This window comes from Mesocricetus auratus, unplaced genomic scaffold (assembly GCF_017639785.1).
Source record: "Mesocricetus auratus isolate SY011 unplaced genomic scaffold, BCM_Maur_2.0 Super-Scaffold_100006, whole genome shotgun sequence".
Classification (NCBI taxonomy): Eukaryota; Metazoa; Chordata; class Mammalia; order Rodentia; family Cricetidae; genus Mesocricetus; species Mesocricetus auratus.
Genome location: NW_024429190.1, coordinates 39015412 through 39036986, shown reverse-complemented (window position 1 = coordinate 39036986; position 21575 = coordinate 39015412).

The window sequence follows — 21575 nt, the reverse complement described above, 5'->3', positions numbered from 1 at the left end:
TTTCTGTTTTCCCTGATCTCTCTAGGACCTTTATCATGAAGTGGTGCTAGATTTTGTCAAAGGCTTTTTCAGCATCTAGCGAGCAGATCATGTGGTTTTTCTTTTGCAGTTTGTTTATATGGTGGATTACATTGATAGATTTTCTAATGTTGAACATTCCCTGCATTCCTGGGATGAAGCACACTTGATCATGGTGGATGATTTTTTGGTTGTGTTCTTGAATCCAGTTTGCTAGTATTTTATTGAGTATTTTTGCATCAATGTTCATGAGGGAAATTGGTCTATAGTTCTCTTTCTTAGTTGCAACTTTGTGTGGCTTGGGTATCAAGGTAATTGTAGCCTCGTAAAAAGAGTTTGGCAGTGAGACTTCTGCTTCTATTGTGTGGAATACTTTGAGGAATATTGGAATTAGCTCTTCTTTGAATTTCTGGTAGAATTCTGCACTGAAGCCCTGTGGGCCTGGGCTTTTTTTTGTTTGGGAGACTTTTGATAACTACTTCTATATCATTAAGGGTTATAGGTCTGTTTAGATTGTTTATCTGCTCTTGATTTAGTTTTGGCAAGTGATATCTATCCAGGAAATTGCCCATTTCCTTTAAATTTTCAAATTTGTAGAGTACAGATTTTCAAAGTATGTCCTGATGATTCTCTGGATTTCCTCAGAGTCCGTTATTATGTCCCCTTTTTCATTTCTGATTTTCTTAATTAGCATGCTCTTTCTCAGTCTTTTGGTTAGTTTGGACAGAAGTTTGTCTATTTTGTTGATTTTCTCAAAGAACCAACTCTTTGTTTCACTGATTCTTCTCAATGTTTTCCTGGTTTCTGCTTAATTGATTTCAGCTCTCAATTTGATTATTTCCTGGCATCTGCTCCTCCTGGGTGACTTTGCTTCTTTTTGTTCTAGAACATTCAGCTGAGCTATTAATTCTCTAGCATGATAGTTCTCCAGTTTTTTCATATGGGTACTTAGTGCTATGAACTTTCCTCTCAGCACTGCTTTCAATGTGTCCCATAAGTTTGCGTATGTTGTGTCTTCATTCTCATTGAATTCCAGGAAGTCTTTAAATTCATTTTTTTTATTTCTTCCTTTACCCAGGGATGGTGCAATTGTGCATTGTTCAATTTCCATGAGTGTAGGGTTTCTGCAATTTGTGTTATTGTTGAATTCCAATTTTAATGCATGGTAGTCTGATAAGATACAGGGGGTTATTCCAATTTTTTTGTATCTGTGGAGGTTTGCTATGTTTCCTATTATGGGGTCAATTTTAGAGAAGGTTCCATGTGGTGCCGAGAAGAAGGTATATCCCTTTGTGTTTGGGTGGAATGTTCTATAAATGTCTGTTAAACCCAGTGGAGTCATAACTTCTATTAGTTCTTTTGTTTCTTTGTTAAGTTTCTGTCTGGTTGTCCTGTCTAGCGGTGAGAGTGGAGTGTTGAAGTCTCCTGTTATTAGTGTGTGAGATTTTTATGTGCAATTTGAGCTTTAGTAATGTTTCTTTCACAAATGTAGGTGGCTTTGTATTTGTGGCGTAGATGTTTAAAATTGAGACTTCATCTTGATGCACTTTTCCTTTGATGAATATGAAATGTCCTTCTTCATCTCTTTTGATTGATTTTAATTTGAAGTCTAGTTTGTTAGATATTAGTATTTCTACACCTGCTTGTTTCTTGGGTCCGTTTGATTGGAAAATCTTTTCACAACCCTTTACTTTGAGATACCATCTATCTTTGATGTTGAGATGTGTTTCTTGTATGCAGCAGAAGGATGGGTTCTGTCTTCATATCCATTCTGCTAGTCTGTGTCTTTTTATAAGCAAGTTGAGGCCGTTGACATTGAGGGATATCAATTACCACTGATTGATGATTCTTGTTTGTGCTTCATTTATTGGTAGTGAAGTTTTTTTGTATAGTTTCTCCTCCCTTTTTCTCTTGGTGTTTTGTAAAGTGGGATTATATATAGCCTGTGTCTTTGTGAGTGTATTTATCTTCCTTGGATCTAGGTTTTCCTTCTAGCATTTTCTGTAGAGCTGGATTCATGGATACGTATTGTTTAAATCTGGCTTTGTCATAGAATATTTTGTTTTCTCCATCTATGGTAATTGAAAGCTTTGCTGGATATAGTAGTCTGGGCTGGCATCCTTGTTCCCTTAGCGTTTGTAGGACATCTGCCCTGGATTTTCTGGGTTTCATTGTTTCCATTGAGAAGTCAGGTGTAATTTGGATAGGTCTGCCTTTATATGTTACTTGGCCTTTTTCTTTAGCTGCTCTTAATATTTTCTCCTTATTCTGTAGGTTTGATGTTTTGATTATTATATGGCGAGTTGACTTCTTTTTCTGGTCCAGCCTATTTGGTGTTCTGTAAGATTCTTACATTTTTATAGGCATATCCTTCTTTAGGTTAGGGAAGTTTTCTTCTATGATTTTGTTGAATATGTTTTCTATGCCTTTGAGCTGTATTTCTTCGCCTTTTTCTATACCTATTATTCTCAGGTTTGGCTTCTTCACGGTGTCCTATATTTCCTGGATATTTTGTGTTAGGGATTTGTTGGTTTTGAGGTTGTCTTTTGTTGACGACTGTATATCCTCTAATGAGTCTTCAACACCTGACATTCTCTCTTCTGTCTCTTGTATCCTATTGGTGATACTTGCATCTGTAGTTCCTGATCGTTTACCCAGTTTTTCCATTTCCAGCATCCCCTCATTCTGTGTTTTCTTTATTTTTTCTATTTCAGCTTTCAATCCTTCAACTGTTTGAGTTGTTTCCTTCATTTGTTTGGTTGTTTTTTCTTGGTACTCTTTAGATTCTTTGAGAGATTTTTTTATTTCTTGAATTTTCCCCCATTTCATGGATTTTTTTGTTTCTTTTTTCTTCTATTTCTTTAAGTGATTTCCTCATTTCTTCATTGAGGGTCTCTATCATCTTCATAAAGTGATTTTTAAGGTCTGTCTCCTCTGCTTCATCTATGTAGTGCTTTTAATACCTTGCTGGCTTTGGTTCCCTAGATTCTGGTGGAGTCATATTGGTCTTTTGATTGCTGAGTGAGCTCTTATTCTGTCTTCTTCCGATCTCTTCTTCCAATGGGTGCTGGTGGGGTCTTTCTGGCTCCACTGTTCTCCTTCCTTCCTGAAGTTGAAGCTGGGATTGCCGGAGTTTGAGGCCTGGCTGGTTTCGCTGGAGTTTGGGGCCTGGAAGAGCTTATGTCTTTCCTGTGTGGGTGAGTCTTCTGGATGCCAGGAGGTGCCCTGGAAGATCGAGGGGATGGGTGTGGGGCAGAGGATGGGGAGTGCTCCCCTGGATACCCAAGCTCACCTGGCTGGGATCACCAGAGTTTGGGGCCTAAAAGCACTGATGTCTTTCCTGTGTGGGCAGGTCTTCTGGATGCCAGGCGTGGTCCCGGAAGATCGAGGGGATGGGTGTTGGGCGGAGGATGGCGAGTGTTCCCCCGGAGACCCAAGCTCACCTGGCTGGCTGGGATTGCTGGAGATTGGGGGCTGCTGGACTTAAATTTTATGCATAGCGATAGATATGGATCGATCTGCAGTCTTCTACATGCCAATATCCAGTTATGCCAGCATCATTTGTTGAAGATGCTATCTTTTTTCTATTGTATAATTTTACCTATTTTGTTGAAAATCAGCTGTTCATGGGTTTGTGGGTTAATCTCAGAGTATTCAGTTCATTTCCACTGGTCTACCTGTCTATTTATGTGCAGTTTTCAGGACTACAGCTCTATAATAGAGCTTGAAGTGAAGAATGGTGATGCCTCCAGATGTTGCATTGTTGAGCATGGTTGTCTTGGCTATCCTGGGTTTCTTTTTTTTTTGGTTTTTACGAGACAGGGTTTCTCTGTATTGTTTTGGAGGCTGTCGGTCCATCCTGGCCTCGAACTCACAGAGATCTGCCTGCCTCTGCCTTCTGAGTGCTGGGATTCAAGGCGTGCGCCACCACCTTCTGGCTTATCCTGGGTTTTTGTTTTGCCATATAAATTTGAGAATTGTTCTTTCATGGTCTGTGAAGAATTGTGCTGGGATTTTGATGGGGATTGCATTGAGTCTGTAGGTTGTTTTTGACAGTATTGCAAATTTTACTACATTGATCCTACCTATCCAAGAGCATGGGAGATCTTTCCATTTTCTGGTGTCTTCTTTAATTTCTTTCTTTAAAGACTCAAAGTTCTTGCCATACAGGTCTTTCACTTGTTTGGTTAGCATTACCCCAAGGTATTTTATGTTGTTTGTGGCAATTGTTCCTCTGATTTCTTTCTCAGCCCTCTTATCTTCTATATATAGTAGGGCTACTGATTTTATTGAATTGATCTTGTATCCTGCTACTTTGCTGAAGGTGTTAATCAGCTGGAAGAGTTCCCTGGAAGAGTTCTTTGGGTCACTTATATACATTATCATATCATCTGCAAATAGTTAAAGTTTGACATCTTCCTTTCCAATTTGTATCCCCTCGTTTTCCTTTTGTTTTCTTATTGCTCTAGCTCAAACTTCTAGTACAATATTGAAGAGGTATGGGAAGAGGGGACAGCCTTATCTTGTTCTTGATTTTAGAGGAATTGCATTGAGTTTCTGTCCATTTAGTTTGATGTTGGCTGTTGGTTTGTTGGATATAGCTTTTACCATGTTTAGGTATGTTCCTGTTATCCCAGGTCTCTGCAAGACCTTTATCATGAAGGGGTTTTGGATTTCGTCAAAGGCTTTTTCTGCAGCTAATGAGATGATCATATGATTTTTGTTCTTTATATGGTGGATTACATTGATAGATTTTCATATGTTGAACCAACCCTGCATCCCTGGATTGAAGCCTACTTGATCATGGTGGATGAGATTTCTGATGTGTTCTTGGACCCAATTTGCCAGTATTTTATTGAGTATTTTTGCATCAATGTGCATGAGGGAAATTGGTCTGAAGTTCTCTTTCTTAGTTGTGTCTTTGTGTGGTTTGGGTACCAATGTTATTGAATCCTCATAAAAAGAGATTGGCAAAGAACATTCTGCTTCTATTGCATGGAATACTTTGAGGAGAATTGGTATAAGCTGTTCCTTGAATATCTGGTAGAATTCTGCACTGAAGCCATCTGGCCCTGAGCTTTTTTTTGCTTGGGAGACTTTTGATGACTGCTTCTATTTCCTTAGGGTTTGGTCTACTTAAATTGCTTATCTGTTCTTGATTTAATTTTGACAGATGATGTCTGTCCAGGAAGTCATCCATTTCCTTTAAATTTACAAATTTTGTGCAGTACAGGTTTTCAAAGTATGACCTGATGATTCTCTGGATTTCCTCAGTGTCTGTTGTTATGTGCCCCTTTTCATTTCTGATTTTGTTAATTTGCATATTCACATTCTGCCATTTGGTGAGTTTAGATAAAGGTTTTTCTATCTTGTTGATTTTCTCAAAGGACAAACTCTTTATTACATTGATTCTTTGTATTGTTTTCCTAGTTTCTGCTTTATTGTTTTCAGCCCTCAATTGATTATTTCCTGGCATCTACTCCTCCTAGGGGAGTATGCTTCTTTGTGTTCTGGAAATTTCAGCTGTGCCTTTAGTTCTCTGTTGTAACTATTCTCCATTTTTTTCATGTTTTGAGTTTTAGTAATGTTTCTTTTACGAATGTGGATGCCTTTGTATTCAGAGCATAGTTGTTCAGAATCGAGACTTCATCTTGGTGGATTTTTCCTGTGATGAATATGAAATGACCTTCTTCATCACTTTTGATTACAGTTTAAAATCTAGGTTGTTAGATATTAGGATTGTTAACCATGCTTGTATCTTGGGGCCATTTGATTGGAAAATCTTTTCCCAACGCTTAATTCTGAGGTAATGTCTGCTTTGAAGGTGAGGCATGTTTTTTGTATGCAGCAAAAGGATGGGTTCTGTCTTCGAATCCATTCTGTCAGCCTGTGCCTTTTATGGGTGAATTAAGACCATTAATATTGAGAGATATTAATGCCCTTTGATTACTGGTTCTTGTTTGTTTTGGAATGGTTGCTCTTGGTGGAATTGTATGTCCATTTCCACCCCTTTTTTCTTTTGAGTATTTGTAAAGTGGGATTATCTCTTTTCTATGTTTTTCTGGTTGTTGTTAATGTCTTTGGACTGGAGTTTTCCTACCAGAGCTTTCTGTAGGGCTGTGTTAGTGGATATGTATTGTTTAAATCTGGTTTTGTCATGGAATATCTTTTTTTATCCATCTATAGTGATTGAAATCTTTGCTGGGTATAGTAGTCGGGGCTGACATCTGTGGTCTCTTAGTGTTGATAGAATATCTATCCAGGACCCTCTGGCTTTCAGAGTTTCCATGCAGAAGTCAGATGTAATTCTTATATGCTATTTGACCTTTTTCCGGAGCTGCTCTAAGTATTCTTTCTTTATATTGTTTTCTTAGGGTCTTGATTATCATGTGGCGAGGGAACTTTTTTTGTGATCCAGTCTTTTTGATGTTCTGTAAGCTTCTTGTACCTTCATTGGCATGTCTTTCTTTAGGTTGGGAAATTTTCTTCTATGATTTTCTTGAATATGTTTCCTGTCCCTTTGAGTTGGGCTTCTTTTTTTTTTTCTATTTTTTTATCATTTGTTATTTCAAATTTAAATAGCTTGTTTTACATGTCAATCCCAGTTCCCTCTCCCTCCCCTCCTCGAGCACTCCCCTTCCCCACCTCCCTCCCACCCTATTGCCAAATCCTTCCCCATAGGGGATATCAAGAGTCTGTCATTTTACTCTTGGTAGGGTCCAGGCACTCCCCTAAGAGTCCAGGCTGAGAGAGCATCTCTCTTTGTGCTATAGGCACACGAAGACAGTTTGTATACCAGGGATAGACACTGATCCACAGCTCAGGGCCCCATAGGTTGCCCAGGCCTTCTCACTGACACTCACATTCAGGGGGTCCAGATAAGTCCCATGCTGGCCTCCCCACTGTCGGTCTGGGGTCCAAGAGCTCTCCCATGCTCAGATCAGCTGTCTCTGCTGGTTTTGCCAGCCCATTCTTTGCCAATTTGCTCATCACTCCTCTCTCTCTGTCACTGGGTTCCTTGGGTTCAGTTCAGTGATTAATTGTGTGTTTGCCTCTGCTTCCATCAGTCACATGATGAAGGCTCCCGGATGTTTATAGACATCACGTTCATTATCAGGGATGGGCATTCGAGGTGGTCCCTCCACTATTGCTTAGCTTGCCAATTGGTGTTATCCCTTTAGATCACTCGAGGTCACTCTGGTGCCTGATCTGTCTTCGAACCTATGATTCCCTCTTCCCCCTATTCTACCCTCACCCCCTCAACTTCCTGTTCCCCCATGACCAACTCCCTTCCTCTTCACCCCCTCTCTTCTTCCCAGGTCCCACTCCCCCCCACCCCTTGCCATGTTCCCCATCCATTCAGCGGACCTTGTCTCCATCCTCTTTTCTTGGGTACTATGCATATATGCATATCTTTTAGGTTCTTTCCTGTTTCCCAGACTCTCTATCTGTGGAAGTGCAGACTGGCACTATCCTGATCCATGTCTAAAATCCAAATATGAGTGAGTACATACCATGTTTGTCTTTTTGTGACTGGGTTACCTCACTCAGGATGGTTTCTTCCAGTGCTATCCATTTCCCTGCGAATTTCAAGATTCCATTGTTTTTTTCTGCTGAGTAATACTCCATTGTGTAAATGTACCACATTTTCTCTATCCACTCTTCAGTTGAGGGGCATCTAGGTTGCTTCCAGGTTCTGGCTATTACAAACAATGCTGCTATGAACATAGTGGAGCAGATGCCCTTGTTGTATGAACCTGCCTCATTTGGATAAATTCCTAAGAGTGGAATTGCTGGGTCTTGTGGTAGATTAATTCCCATTTTCCTGAGGAATCTCCATACTGATTTCCAAAGAGGCTGTATGAGTCGGCACTCCCACCAGCAGTGGAGGAGTGTTCCTCTCTCTCCACATCCTCTCCAGCATAAATTGTCTTCGGTGTTTTTGATTCTAGCCATTCTGACAGAAGTAAGATGGTATCTCAGAGTTGTTTTGATTTGCATTTCCCTGATGGCTAAGGATGTTGAGCACTTTCTTAAGTGTCTCTTGGCCATTTTAGCCTCCTCTACTGAGAATTCTCTATTTAGCTCTGTACGCCACCTTTTAATTGGATCCTTTGGTGTTTTGGAGACTTGTTTCTTGAGTTCTTTGTAAATTTTGGAGATTAGCCCTTTGTCAGATGTAGGGTTAGTGGATATTTTTTCCCATTCTGTGGCCTGTCTTTTTGTCTTGGGCTTCTTAACCTTCTTCTATACCTTTTATTCTTAGGTTTGGTCTTTTCAGGGTGTCCCATATTTCCTGGATATTTTGTGTTAGGGATTTCTTGTGCATCAGATTTTCTTTGATTGATCAATCTATTTCCCCTAGTGTGTCTTCAACCCCCGAGGTTCTTTCTTCCGTCATTTGTATTCTGTTGGTTATGCTTGTGTCTGTAGTACCTGTCCATTTCCCCAGTTTTTTGATTTCCTGCTTTCCTTTAAACTGTTTTTTGTTTATTGTTTGCATGTCAGCTTTCAGTCCTTGCATTGTTTGAATTGTTTTTTTTTTTTTTTGTAATTTTTGCTTTGTGTTTTCCTCCCTTTCTTCCATTTTTTGGAATTTTTTGTTTGTTTTTTCTTCTATTTCTTGCATTTTTTGGTTTGTTTTTTCTTCCATTTCTTTAAGGGATTTTCTTGCATCCTCTTTTAGGGCATCTGTGATTTTCATGAAGGTGTTTTTTAGATCATTCCCTTCTGCTTCATCTGCATTGGGGTGTTCAGGTCTTACTGGTGTAGAATGTCTAGACTCTGGTGGTATCATATTTGTTTTTCTGTTGCTGAGTGTATTCATATATTGCCTTTTCCCCATCACTTCTTCCAGCGGGTGTAGAAAGAGCCTCTTCCTCTCTTGATGGGTAGGTGACCAAGGTTCCCTTTCGGTGGGTGCAAACAAATTCAATACTCTCTGGCCTCTGCTCTCTGCCCTCTGCCCTGGATTTGGGTGGAAGTGGAGCAGCTATCTCCGCAGGCTCCTGGTAACTTGGTCATCCTTCCGTGGGAAGTTGACCTGGCTCTGTCCTTTGTCCTGAGTGTGAGCAGAAGTGGCCCAGCTCTCTCTGCAGGCTCCTGGTAGCTTGGTCATCCTTCCAGGGGGAGTCGACCTGTCTGCAGTTCCCAAGCCAAGGGATCCTAGAGAGGGCAAGCTTGCTCACCTCTGCCCTCTGCCCTGGGTTTGGGGCAAAGTGGAGCAGCTCTCTCTGCAGGCTCCTGGTGGCTTGGTCCTACAAATTATCTTTAAACTCAAATATTTTAAAACTGTTTTATAGTTCCTAAACATAACAGGGGAAACAGCACTGGATTGAACCAAGCCTTCTGAATGTGGATGTCAGTTAGGGTGCCAGAGAAGTCTATGGGACCTGTGACAGTGGAACTGGTATTTATTCCTAGTACACAAATGGACTTTGGGATCCCATTCCCCATGGAGAGATACGTGGGAGAACGCCTTTGATGATCTTTTGTAGAGGGCCTCAACTTCCCTGTGGAATGGATGCCAGATGGCATTCGGGGATGGTGGGGGCATGGGAAGATGGGAGATAGAGGGAACTGGGATTGATATATAAAATTGTTTTGAAATAAAAAATGAAATGAAATATTTGGTTAACCAAACCTAAAAATTTGATATTTGATTAAAAATAATTAATGGTTTATTACATTTATTGATATATTCATATGCATACATGCACATAGCATCTGCATGTTTTTAATAACATACAAGAATATATAATCCGGGTATTCTCTATATTTGCTCTTTTAAATATTTCAGTGTGTAGTTTCTTGTAATGAGAATATTTTCCTTCTATGATTATAGTGACAAAGATATTTCAGCATAGTTTCATGTTTTATGTTTTGGCATAATTTTATCCTTGGCAAAAATTCGTGGTCTCTGTATGAGTTGTCAGTATAGAAATCAGTGTAATTCACTTAGAAATAACATTAGATTGCCTTTGCAGTGTTCTTTTATCTGGGGCAGTTCCTCAACTTCTCTTTGACTTGTCTGACTTATACATTTCACTGATATTGAACACAAGACAACTATTGTATAGACATCAGCTCAGTTTGAATTTTCCCGATGTTTCCTCATGATTAGATTCAGGTTATATACTATGCAATCAGTTTTCTTGCCAATGTCTGATTATTCCTATTGAGGACATTAAATGGAGGCCTATGCTGTCCCCATACAATATGTTGGTGATGCTAATTTTGATCAGTTAGTTAAAATGTTGTACATCTTATCCACTTCATAATTACTACTCTTCCTTTTTTAATTAGTATCTAATTTGAGAAGAGGTCTTTTGAGAATATGCAAATATTCTGTTTCTCATCAAACATCCTCCTCCTGATGATTATTCATGTATCGATGATTCTTAAGAAAATCAAATTTAATGTGTTTTCTGTAAAGGTAATTAGCTATATTATTTCATCTATTTCTCAGTCAAAAGTTGAAATTAACAATGTTTATTTCTCTCCCATATTATCTTATTGATTCATTGTGTATACCAGGGCTCATCATTTTATTGTATGTAAACATTTATGGATTCATGGACTTTATATTGTTGTGTGAAATTAGTAACACTTTTGCATGTTCTGATGCTAAGTAGCTTTAAAGAAGTGCCATCTACCTGTCTCCTTATGTTGCATGTATTTTGTTTCCTACAGCTTATGTTGAACTTTAATCACCATTGTGAAAATGAAAGAGGTGAATAATTAATTCAACAATAATGTGCTGCAGCAGTGAAGCCTTTGGGAGGTGATTAGGATTAAATACAGTTGGCAATTCTATGAGTGAATACAGATAGTTTTAGAAGGAGGAAAAACACACAAGAATACACTGAGGATGCACACAACAAGTGAATTCCATGCACTAGTTGATTCCTCAATATGTCCAGCATCTAGCTGTTCCTGAACTAAATTCTCCAAAATCTCTAACTTCTCAGATGTCATAAGCCATTGACCCACCCAGACAAGTTCATCTGTCAGCCATTTTAAGGATAGAGCTTTTGGTTGCTCTGTAGGTTTGGCACTAGCATCTTGCTTCTGTACAGCCTGTACATATGGCATCTGTTTTCTGTACTGCCTTACTATATTCTTTCTACCACTAAGGGCTTGTCTATAATTCCTAACTGATACAGGAGGAATGTTAATCTGCGTATTCCATTGCTATAATAGATCATGATCCCAGAGGTTTATAGCAATATCTGCAACATATGGCTTTAACCTTCCTCTCTGTCCTTCTAGCCCAATAAAGTCAATCCATCTAATGCTCTGTTCCCAAAAAGTCACTGCAAGCTATTTGCCAATACTCACTATATTTCCATAAGGAGGAAAATTTCTCATTTCAATAAAATTAAAAAAAATCAATGACACTGCATCTTCTATTTTGTTATTGCTTCCAGATCTTTTGTGGAAATGTATGCAAATGTATGGGGAAAGAGATGAAGAGGAAATGTTTAAAGTTATGAGATATGGGTTTCAGTAAAAAGTTTATATAAAGTATGTTCATGATTACACAGAATGTATTAATCCCTTTGCTCTTCTCTTTTTCTTCATTTTACAGTATATAGCCATGTACTTGTGCAATATAAACAAGATTGGTTTATTTTATTTTGGAAATGTCCATCTACAATGTGACTATTTTCTCTATATCTAGCATTGAATGTTTTATTTTGTTTGTATGGTCATTAAACTTTTCTTGTACAGACTTTCTAATAGGATATTGAAAACTTATTCAGATAGTCATCATTAAACTGGACGCTGGATGAAAATAAAGTATCATGTTACTTACACCTCATGTTTTCCTTGCACATATCTCATCTGGTTACTACCACGCTAGTAGATACCTTAGAATCATCATCAGAAGGCAGAGATAGTCCCCTAAACTTGGACAACTTCCTCATTCATAGAGCCTATGAGAAACAAGGTATGTTATTAATATATCCTAGAACAAAGAAAATTGAAAGCATGCTGATAATCAAGGCAGCCACTAAGGATTATTAACACTCAATGAAACCAAACCAAAGGGGAAACCTAACTACTTTGGTCCAGGGATGTTTAAAAAATGAGAAAAATAAATGAGAGAAAAGGAAGGGTGAATATGAACCAAGCACAAAATTTGTATGCATACATATGTCAGAATGAAACACATTTGCACGTTTGATATATGTTATAATAGCAGGAATACAAATGTCTTCATATGTCAAAAAGTGAGTGTTTAATATAACTATGGAAATACTCATCAAAGTTAGAGCAACCACTTGAAGAAACATATTGAGCCTCATTATATGCCTTTGTCAAAATATATGTTTGTATAAGAAAATGAGCTGACTTCTTATTAAAAATGAAAATGTGCATCTGAAATATTTACCAAATTAACAATGGATTGATTACTAGAAAATTATTTTACTGTAATTTCAATTAAATTATAGAATAAACACTGGAGTTAGTCAAAATTTTTCAACAAAACAAGACATTGATTCAGGTCAGAAGAGTTAGGATTTAGTGAGTCAGAGGGTATTTATTAGGATATATACATATTCTAAAGGTATTTGTATGTAAATTCGTTATTAATTACATTGGGGAATATAATAATTATGAAATCAGTACATTTATTGAGATTTTAACTTATTGGTCAAAATTAATCTCATCAAAAACCTTGGGTTGAGTGTGCTGTGAAAGACTAAGATTGACAGTTAATAAGTGGGACCTCCTGAAATTGAGAAGCTTCTGTAAGGCAAAGGACACAGTAAGCAAGACCAAAAGACAGCTCACAGAATGGTAAAAGATATTCACTAACCCCTCATCTGACAGAGGGCTGATCTCCAAAATTTACAAAGGACTCAAGAAGCAAGTCTCCAAAGCACCAAAGGATCCAATTAAAAAGTGGGATACAGAACTACATAGTGAATTCTCAATAGAGGAGTATAAAATGAGTGAGACACACTTAAAAAAGTTCCCACCAACCTTAGCTATAAGGCAAATGTAAATCAAAACAATTCTGAGATAACATCTTGCTCATGTCAGAATGGCTAAAATGAAATACACAATGACAGTTTGCTTTTGGATAGGATGTGGAGAAAGGGGAATACTCCTCCACAGCTGGTGAGAGTGCCAACTCATACATCCACTATGGAAATCAGTATGGAGAACCCTCAGAAAAATGAGAGTCAGTCTACCACAAGATCCAGCAATCCCACTCTTAGGCATATACCCCAAAGATGCACACTGATACCAAAAGGACATCTGTTCCACTATGTTCAAAGCAGCATTATTTGTAGTAGCCAGAAGCTGGAAGCAACCAAGATGCCCTTCAAGTGAAAAGTGCATAGAGAAAATGTGGTACCTTTACACAATGGATTAGTACTCAGCTGAAAAAAAATAATGGTATCTTGAAATTTGCAGGCCAATACACAGCACTACAAGAAATCATCCTGAGTGAGGTAACCCAGTTACAAAAAGAAAAACGTGGCATGTATTCACTCTTATATACATTTTAGACATGGAGCAGGGGAGTGCCGGCCTAAAATACCACCACCAGGGTGGCTGGGCAACAGGGAGGATCCTAATAGAGAAATGTATGGTGCCTCAGAGAACGGTAATGGGACAAGATCTCCTGAGCTAATAGGGAGCATGGGAGGAGGGGAGTGGGAGCTGTGAGAAAGATAGGGGAAGAGGAGGACATGGGGGAGCAGGAACGTTTAGTCAAGGGAAGAATAGAGGAGACCAGGATGAGAGATACCATAAAACAGGGAGTCATATGTTTGAGCAGATATTTGGCACTAGTGAGATTTTCAGAGATCTTAAAGGATGACATTACCTGCAATCTAAGCAATAGTGGAGAGGCTACCTTAAATGCCTGTTCCCTATAATGAGATTGATAACTACCTTATATGCCATCCTAGAGGAGCCTTCACCCAGTTGCTGATGGAAGCAGAGGCAGACACCCACAGGTAAGTACTGAACTGAACTTCTGGAACCCAGTTGCAGAGAGGGAGGAGTGATGAGCAAAGTGGTCAAGACTGGACTGGTGACACCCACAGAAACAGCTGACCTGAACAAGCGGGAGCTCATGGACCCCAGACTGATGGCTGAGAGACCAACCTGGGACTGATCCAGACCTTCAATTTTGGGTGTCAGTGAGGAGGCCTCGGCAATCTATTGGATGCAAATGGATTTGGGGAGCCCATTCCAAATGGAGGGATGCTTTGTCTGCCTGGACTCTTGTAGAAGGGGTTAGGCCCTGGGCTGGATATGACAGACTTTGGAAATCCCCCATGGAGGTCTTCCCCTCCCTGAGGATCTGAGTGGGGATTGGGTGGTGGTATTGGGGTGATTGGTGGGATAAGATGGGAGGAAGTGGGAGCTTGCATTGACATGTGAAGCATGTTTGATTCTAATTTAAATAAAAAAAGAAAAAAATAGATTTCTTTTTAATTTTTTTTCCTCAACAATGACACAAATATTACATGGGTAACTAAACATATAAATTTATATGTCACCTCTAATAATGTAAAATGAAGCAAAGGCTATATGTCATGATTGAAAAGAAAATCTCGAAGAGTAGGAACTATTTCTTAGTATGTACACAAACAAGAATTCCAAAAACTTGACCACAAATGAAGGAACCCTCTCACTGCAATTGCCACTCTCTCAATATCAAAAATAGGAATTAATATGATTAAATGTAACTCAGCATCTGAACATGTGGTATCCGTTTGTAAACTGTAGTATTGCATTTATTATTTAAAACTGTCCCTTTATTCTCAGACTAATATTTGAGCTTTTCCTATGACCATGACACAGATTTGATGTAAAGGAATTAACCTAGCCCACTAAGCAACTCTAAATACAAGCGTGGAACTACAGTGGGTTACAGAAATATTGTTCTAACCACATTGTAAAATGCTAGCTTGTCAGTTTAGGTGCTATGTAGATATTATCAAATATAATGCCTTACTTTGTTTTTTCAAAGTATAATGTTATAAAAGTTTGTGTGGAAAAGTTAGAAGACTAATGTATAATGAGAAGTGACTTAATTGTTTTGTGTAAAAAATGGAGATGCTAGTTTTTAAATACCTGTGAGAACTTGGATTGACAGAGTATAATAAAGAAGATACGTTTTTCAGTAAGACTAGAAGTAACCTTTACCATGTTCTGGGAAGTGAATAATCAAGACATGAATTACAGTAGCAGTTATGAAATTAAAAAGGAGAGGTATAAAAGTTAGGAAAAATGGATGTCATTGATAAAGCATGTAAAGTAATTAGATGTGATTGATCTGGGGGTTAGTAAAGCCAAGAGGCCAATTGTGGAATTCTACTTGAAGTGACTGGCTGAATAACAATGAAGAACATTGAGATGGAAATATCTGTATGATATGATATTAGACTTAATGGATGCTATTACTAAAGATGAAGAATTGATATGTGCTTTCCACTGAAGATGCCCAGCGTGAATTTCTCTTAGGACTGGAAGAATAAATGAAAAGAAGCCTTTTATAGAATCTAAATGAATGATGACAAGATATGGAGAGGCAGAGTCTGAGTCAAGAGTGCACTGGAAAGGAGTTTCTTTGAGTAATATGGAAAGGAGATAATTCATTCTTCAAACCTGGATAAATGCCAAGGTCTGACTTCATCACTTGTAAAAATGATACTTTCTGTCTCTCAGTTATGTTTTATAGATGACAAATATCAAAGAAACTCTAAAAGTCAACTAATAATAATTATCCAGTAAAGGAATAAGTCATAGTTTACATAATTTATCTGCGTGTTCAATTTTCAGTAGCAGATTGCAATTATCTAAGTAATTTGACTGAGTGAAAAATAGTTCTTACACATGCAGTATTCAAGGTAAACAGAATTAATTGGTTTAGATATTCTTCACTAAAGATATACACTAACAACATCCTTCACTTTATCATCAATTATAAGAAAAATAATGTCATGTGAGTATAAATATGGGCTATATCTTTCTTTTAAGGCAAGATGAGTCTCTGAGGGTACTGGAGTACAGAAATGGAAATCCCATGTTACTATGAAGCAGTCATGATTCATAACCCTGAAGGAATTTGGAATGAACTCTAAGCAGTCAAGATTTGGAAGATATATCCTTTTTTTCTGATTTTTTTCTTTTATTAATTTAAATTAGAAACAACGTTGCTTCACATGTCAATCCCAGGTCCCTCTCCCTTTCCCTCCTCTTCTCCCATGCCCTTCCACAACCCTCCAATCCCCACTCCTTTCCTCCATGGGGGATTTTCATAGTATGTCATTTCATCCAGGGCAGGGCCTAGACCCACTGCCAAGAGTCCAGGCTGGGAGTGCATCTCTCACTGTGGGATGGGCACTCAAAGTTCATTTGTATGCCAGGGATAAATATTGATCTACCCAAGGCCGCATAGATTGCCTATGCCTCCTTCTCACTGACACCAGCATTCAGGGGATCTGTACCAGTCCCATGCTGGCCTCTCAGCTATCAGTCTGGGGTTCAAGAGCTCCCACTTGTTCAGGTCAGCTGTGTCTGTGGGTTAAACGAGCCCAATCTTGACCCCTATGCTCATCAGTCCTCCCTCTCTGTCTCTGCTTTCCTTGAGTTCAGCTCTGCTTCAATGCATGAAAAATGATAATTCTTTTAAACCTTTATTGTGCTAATAAATTGTAGTCTTTCTGTAAAAAAATCACAAAGATTTGGAAGATGAAGGAAGGCAAGTTTCTCCATTAAAAGAAAGGCTAGTTTGACTTCACTGTCTAGTTTTATGTTAACTTGACACAAGTTAGACTTATTTGAAGTGAGTAAACTACAATGGAGCAAATGTCTCCGTAATATCCAAGTGCAAGGAGTTTCTTAATTAGGGATTGATGTTGTGTGTGTTTATGCGGGGATCAGTCCATTTGTGGCCTGGGTTCTGTAAGAAAATAGACTGAGAAATCCATGATGAGCAAGGTAGTAAACAATACTCTGCTATTGACTCTGTATCATTTAGTTCCTCCAGGTTACTGAACTGTTTGAGTTTTTGTCCTTAATTCCTTTCTTGATAATCTATGATATTGAGCAGTATGCTCAAAAAATCTTTTCCTCTGTAAATTGCTTTGGTCATGATTTTTATAATAGCAAGAATATTTAGCTAAGACTATGACAATGGGCAGTAAACTCATTTTGTCAGGTGTATTAGTATGGCCACTTGGTGAAATCTGAGAAGTGACATTATGTATAGGAATTTGGGCCATTTTTATTTTGATCAAAACAGCATAAAGTGCTAAATACAAAACTGAGTGGAGTTAATTTGAGGCAGGAAAGAAAATGGAATGTTTTAGAGGCTTGCTACTATGAATGAAAACACAGCAAAGATAAATGCTATTATAAAGGACATCGCAGCACATGCATGTAGTACCTGCAAAGAATTGAACTCAAAAGAAAGCTTTATTTGCCAAATTCTTTCCATTTTTAAGTTAATTTTAAAGCTAAATGTAATTATAATTATATCACTTCTCTTTTAACTGCCCCTCACCCAAACTGTCCTATGACACTCCCTCTGTCCTTCTCATATTGATTGCCTTTTTTGTTTTGACATATATTTATGTACAAATGTATACATATATGCACAAATTTATAAATGTTAACCCCTATTCTATTTAGTGTGATTTGCTTTCAAGATAGAAAACTATTTGCATAATTGATTGCAGTTTAGAGCAATGAAATTAAAATAAGAAAGTAGTAGACATTACTAAAATACTGGGCTTGATATCAAAAAGAAAATATACCGTATTAGGTATAAGTAGATGGGTTAGCCTTAGTCAAAACACAGAATGTAATCATATTAATATGAAAATCATAATAACAAGTAAAATATGGGAACACAGAGCGAATGTATAATCTGGTGGTAAGTTACATATTGGTATTTTTATTCTGTTCTCAGTAAAGAAAAAAAGGGTGCATCATTTGTATGGAGCTATAATATAAAATTTTGAACATTCTGTCAGGGAGAATTAGACATTCAGTATTTTATTAAGGCAGAATTAAGTGACTGAGTAAGAAAAATATGTTATGGAAGTGAGGCAGCAATAAAGGCTCTATTGTGTATGGTCCTAGAAGCTGAAAATGATAGCAATACAAGCAAACTTGCCTATACAATTTAGAAGTCAGCAGATAGTTAGAGCTTACATGTTTCCCGTGGGTATATGATGAAGGAGAAACAGGCAAAGTTGGGTAGGTTATAAATTAGCAAATGTGATATTGCTGAAGGATAGCAGGCAGTCAGTAAATTGAGAATGCAAATGGGTTGTGAGCCCATGAAGAGGAAGAAATGATGAACTAATTTATCAGGTATTGTTTGGAGTTACCTGAATGATACAGGTACACAGGCAGAGAGCCTGTTATTATAGAAGTGATTCAGTTATGTTCTGGAGTAGGACTGAGGAATTACAGACATTACTTAAATAACTGGAGACAAGCCTAGGAACAGAAATGAAAAGCCTAAGTGGCAGGGGGCAGAAAGGACATTTCTGGAGGTACCAAGATTGCTTAAAAAAAGGAAAGAGTTGAGAAAGGAAGACTGTGTGCTAGCCAGAGTCTTAGTAAGGTAGACTCTAGATTCTGGGTGGAAACAAACTGATTTTTGTTTAGCTATCCCTCACAGAAACTCTTACCAAACAACACCTGGTACTTTATTATCAGTAATAAGAAAAGTAATGGCATATGTATGCAAAGATGTGCTGTACCTTCTTATGGTAAGATGAGTCTTTCTGGGTTTCTGAAGCCGCATGTTACTAAGAGTAATGATTCAGAATTGTGAGTCCTGTATAAATGATTTCGCACAGTGAAGAGAAAAAGAAGGATAACCACTAGCCTTCAAGGCAATGTAAGATTATTTTTCATAAAAATAAAGCTACTAGGTACTCTGAGACTTTGTAAGAAGCTGAGTGCTGTGGGGGATAGCCTGATTAGATCACAGACTCCAAGAAATTTTGAGGTTAATGGTGCAGCTTTATTGATGGGTGTGTGTTCTAATAGACACATCTGAAGAGTTGGTGAGGTGAACATTAAGGATTTAGTTAAAATGATTTACATGTTTCTCAGGGCTTAAAATCTACATATCATAATAAATTAATTAATAACCATGGTCTATTGGCGATCAATGGCTTGAGCAGGAAAAAGACTTCAGGGAGTTCTATTCATGATGTCTAGACTTAGAGGATGGGTATTCTTGTGTATTCATGTGGGTCACAATTGGATGCTCCTTGGTGAAAGGGTGGAGGGGTCTTGATAGAAGCTGCATCAGAGACCACAGCAACTTCAGTGTTGGACTATACTGATACTTGAGTTTACATTTTTGAAGAAAATGTTCTTTCGTTACATTATTTCAAATACTTCTTGCTATAATTTCTAATATTCTTTACAATATTAAAATTATTTGTCAACTTTCTCATGTTTTTATTTGTGGCTTATCATCTTGTATTTTTCAATGTTACTGAGAAAATTTTCAAGGTTATCATTTTATGGCCAGTGATGGCAATAATATTTATATGAGTAGAAAGAAATAAAATAAAATACTTATAGTTTGGTGATGTTTTACATAAATAGATACATAACACTGTGTAGTTATACAGCATACATATTACTGTTAAAAATATTTCATTGACACTTCTACAAGAAAAATTCTCTCAGGAGAAGGCAATAATGATATCCTATATTTTATATAGGGCCTAATAAAAGAAGCCAGTGCTATAATAGATACCAGTAACAAACAATAGCACTTAGATATACAAGCAAATATCACAATATTTTACCCAGAATACTGAAGGTTTCATGATTGCAGTGCATATTTAATTCCCAGGAGAATTCTTACATTTAATTAAAGACACCTGCCTGCTTGTCTCTTTTTGGTTTTCTTCCTCACTATTAATCAACAAAATATTTAGGAATTCTAATAGCAAATGGCTTCCTCTGCTACATATGTCTTGAGGAAGAATAGAGTATGAATTCTCCTTTAATTTCTTTAAAAATGCCATTTTAATTTTACTCAGTTGTTTCATATCTATTCCACTGTAAACTATAACCATGCAATTAACCAAACACTTACCTAATAAGTATAAAGTCTACTAGTGCATTTGGGAGCATCAAAGCTATGAATAAAATATAAATCTTATGATGATTTTTGGAATATGTTGAAAGTGATCAAAAGCATTCTGTTCAGTTAGAATGTTACACAGATATGGTATAGGTTCTGTACTATTAAGTAAAGTGGCAACACAGGTTCATAGATAGGAGTTTAGTCTTCATAGTAGCACGCATTTTGGAACCTAGATCTACTATACTTACTTTATGGTTTTGAATCAGCTTTTTACATTTCTGTCACAGAGTTCCCTTCTATATATAAAATGGTGATCCTAAGCAGACTTGCCTGATTCCACAGTTTTCTTTCCATTCTTGCTATAAACCTTCCTGGTAGGTCAAGTGTTTGTCTTAGTATTCTAAGTTTTCTAATGTAACTTGCAAATCCAGTTGACATCTACTGAGCTCTTAATACATGTTATTTATTTGTCTGGTAAGTCATTGAGAAAATTGCTTTATTATATGCAAAAATCTCTGATATAAAATTCAGATTATGTATAATTTAAAAATATATCAAGCATAATTTCAAATTCTCTGAAGTCAAATGACTCCTATTTTTCACATGATCTTTTAAGTTCAGAATATATCCATCTATGAAAATACCAGCACAAATATACCTGCTTTGCCCAATATCTCTACCTTATGTCAGAAACCAAATTTGAATGACACAATATATGCAGGGATTTTAAAGTAACTTACAAAATATACTATTAATGCATAAACCATGAATCACATGAAGTCCTTAAATATTAAGGAAAGTTAAAATCCTTTCTGACAGTGTCTGACCTTTATGCTTATCTATTCCTAAAATACATCTTGCCTATCAAGCAAAGCTTTAATCACTTTCTCATTTCAGATATTGAAAGAGAGATTCCATTAAATCAAGTAAAGGTCATCTTTCTTTGAAATATAGATTATTCACCTGCACTTTTAAAGAGGCACGGATTGAAGAGTAAACCCAATAGAGGCCCCTTTCTTCCCACTCTTCAAAGTAATAAGCAAGCAGTCAAATGGATTATGTCTGATTATGTTTGGCTCTCATGAGCTGAGTTCCAAACCAGATATGAAATGCAATTCCAATACTCAAGAGTAGGGTACATATGTCTAAAAAGAAAGGACACGTTGGGCCTCCCTGAGTCTCTTTTGAAGTATTTATGAAATGTATTCAGGTTAAAGCTGCAACAGAAGTGACACAAGATAAGGAAGTCTGACTGGGGAATTCATCAGAATGCTTTTTTTCCACAGAGAAGAAAACTGTTGTCGTGAAAAATCACCATTATGAAGTAAATGTGTGACATTTCTTTTCTTTAAAAATCTCTACTTTTTTGACTAAGTAGTTAAAAACTCCTTATAAATTTATCCTTCACAAAATATAAGCATTTCAATTCATTTTGATTATTTAAACATAAGCATTG